Below are 3236 nucleotides of genomic sequence, written 5' to 3'. Positions count from 1 at the left end.
TGGTGTTTTGAATTTCGTATGCAGGAAAAAAAAAAGGAAAAAAAAATCAACAAAAACAGTTTTTTTTTGTTACATTGCAGATTTTAATGTATTTAATAAATGCAACATGCAGATTAAGTGCAGTGTATACTGAGTATTTAAATTAAAAAACAAAGCACAACAAAACAACCCAACCCCAAATTGTACATTTCATAAATAACAATTTCAGGAGGAGAGCATCATCTATGTGAACTAAGGCAGTGTCAGAGGGATGTACAAATGGATTTTAACACATTTTCTGAAATTCAGTGGCAGTTTTGTTGAATTTTCTTTTTGGCTGGAGGTAGGTCTTGAGCACAGCCCCTGTGAGGGGAGGCTAAGGGAGCTGGAGTGGTTCAGCTTGGAGAAGAGGAGGCTCAGGGGAGACCTTCACAGTATCAGTATCACAGTATCACCAAGGTTGGAAGAGACCTCAAAGATCATCAAGTCCAGCCTGTCACCACAGACCTCATGACTAGACCGTGGCACCAAGTGCTCACATCCAATCCCCTCGAACCCCTCCAGGGACAGTGACTCCATCACCTCCCTGGGCAGCCCATTCCACCTTCTTGCTCTCTGCAACTACCTGAAGGGAGGTTGTAGCCAGGTGGGGGTTGGTCTCTTCTCCTAGGCAGCCAGCACCAGAACAAGAGGACACAGTCTCAAGCTGTGCCAGGGGAAGTAACAGAAGGAGTAATTGGCCTTTGGAATGTGCTGCCCAGGGAGGTGGTGGAGTCACCATCCCTGGAGGTGTTAAAAAAAATATTTGATATGGCACTTGGAGCAGTGGTTTAGTTGTCAGGAGGTGTTAGGTAATAGGTTCAACTTGATGCTCTCTGAGGTCTTTTCCAACCTGGCTGCTTCTATGATTCTGTTGTTGCAGTAGTGCTGTTTGTTCTCAGCAAAATAGAGACAGGTAACTTGAGTGAGCCACTAACAGCATAACACCAAAACGACAACAGCTTCTCTTTTACTGTAGGAAAAGCAGGATTGTGATGCTGGCAGTGACCCTGTTGGGCTTGGGTTTGCACTCATGTGTGTAAATTAACATCTAGCTGTGTGCTGGGGTGTGAGACAGTTTGGTGTCTGGTGTGTCAGACCCTAGTATTCTCCTTGGAAAAGGCCCCATAAGAGCAGCCTGCACTGTGCCCTCACCAGACCCCGGAGTCCTTGTCCTGCTGTGCCTTAACCTGCAAATGTTTGCTTCAGAATTGTTTCATGCTTGTGTGTGTATCACTCTGGTCGAGTTGATGTATTAGGTGAAGCAAAATGGAAGAAGCAGCTCTGGGAACTGTGTGTTTTGGTGTCTAGAGATCACAAGGAAGATCTTGTCCTGTCTTCCAGAAACCTGGAGCCTCACACGTTCCTGGTAAGCATGGGTTCAGAGCAGCCAGATGTTTGTGTGTGTACATTAATGAGTACTCACTAAGTGATGCACTAAAATGGTTTTCACTTCGGTTGTAGGTCAGTGCTCCTGGCCTGCTCTGAGCACACGTGTTAAGTGCTGTAAACCCTGCAGTGAAATCAGCTTTGCACACAAACCAGGAAACAAAACATACCAGTGGTTAAGTGCTTTACCTCCTCTGTGAGCAGTTGCTCTCCAGCCATGCATAAGGATGGAGCTGGTAAAGTAAGTGAAAAGGGACACACTGGGGGACTTCTGTGAAAGTTGTCATTAAAACTGCTGTAATTGTCAGTTCATTGTGAGGGAGTGACAGAAAGCTGTTTGAAAGTGAAGTTGTAAATGTCCTGCTGGTGATGGGAGTAGAGGATGGAGCTGGTGAGAAAGTCCTGAGCACCTCTGTGTCCTGTGGAGCTGCTGAGTGTCTCCTTCCCTCTCCTGTGACGCTTCTGACCTCTTGGGCAGTTAGTTGTCTTTGTGCCAGCTCTGCTCCATAGCCACGGTTAGATCCACTTAACAGGTAAGGAAAAAACAAAAGCATTTGGTAAAGCTGCTGAAAGTAGGGGATGGAACAAAGACCAGACTGATCCTGTTAGGAATCCTTTGTTTGGTTTGCTCTGCTCCTGTCAGGCCTGGGTTTGGTTTTCGGTTTTCGGTTTTCGTTTTCTCCTAGTGGTAGGTCGTGTTAGCTCTAAATGCCAACTGGTTGCTGTAAGATGGCAGAAGAGAGAGGGTCTTTGAATTGCTGCTGCCTCCTCGCAGAGGTGGTTCGAGGCTGCTACTGGGGAGAGGCAGTCACCGCAACTCCTCCGCGTGAGAAGGTCACCGCGATGTCATTAAACGTCTGGTTTTGGAGAGGGAGAAGTAGGGCTCGCCGGCATGCAGCTGTGTCGCTGTCGGGCATCTCTGGCTGCTGCGCGGCTTTGTGTGTGCGGTGTCCGCCTGCCTTTGTTGTCCTGCCGTGTGACAGCTGATGGCTGATGCCATGGCCATCAGCCGCCCGGCCGCCACTGGGGCTGGGGGACAGGGACTGGCCGGGCCCGCTGCCTTCTGCGGCTCTCTGCCAGCCCCCGCCTTCGGGTGCTCCCTGAGGGGAACGGCTGCGTGGGGAGCTGCGTGTGGCAGTTGTCTCCTGAGGTGTGACGCTGGTCTCTGTGGGAAGCTGCTATAACACGGGTCCCCGAAATCATCCCCAGCTTCAGCCTGACGAGCGAAGCAGGGGCTCGGCTCCGGGACCCGCTGCGCTTTGAAACGGGGCTGGCCCCACAGTTTGGGCGTGCTCGGCATGGGTGGGAGGGACGAAGCCATTGTGATGCCTCCGTGGCAGAGCTTACCTGAGCAGAAGAGTCTTAAAGTGACGGTGCTCAGCTCTGGTGGCTCTGAATGGGTCCCTGCATCTCGGTGGGTGTGACAGAACGTGCAGGGAAAGGCTACGACAGCAATGGAAGAGGCAGATAAAAGCTTGGCGAGGGGAGCCTGAGAGGGCTGTGGCCGCCTCGAAGGCTGGGGAAGGCTGACCCGAGGAGCTCAGTCTCCAGGGGGGGGTGAGCACGGGGCGGTTGTTCTCCAGCTCTCGCTGACAGCACAGACTTTCACAAGTAGCAGAAAGTGAACTTTGGGGCTGGATGCCACAGGACGTTGTGGAGGAGGTAGGATGTTCTAACAGGGGTTACCTAAGCAAATTCTTGGGCAACAAGCTGGTGAAAAGGGATGTGCCCACACCGACACAGCACTTCTGGCTGGGAGGAGAAGAGCAGGGTGGGGATTGGGCTACAAAGGGCAGCAAAACTTCCCTGTGCTTCACAGCGTCTCCCCC

Source organism: Melanerpes formicivorus, unplaced genomic scaffold, assembly GCF_026170545.1.
Source record: "Melanerpes formicivorus ecotype bairdi unplaced genomic scaffold, bMelFor1.0.p_v2 SCAF_12, whole genome shotgun sequence".
NCBI lineage: Eukaryota > Metazoa > Chordata > Aves > Piciformes > Picidae > Melanerpes > Melanerpes formicivorus.
Note: the sequence above shows the minus strand (reverse complement) of the source record.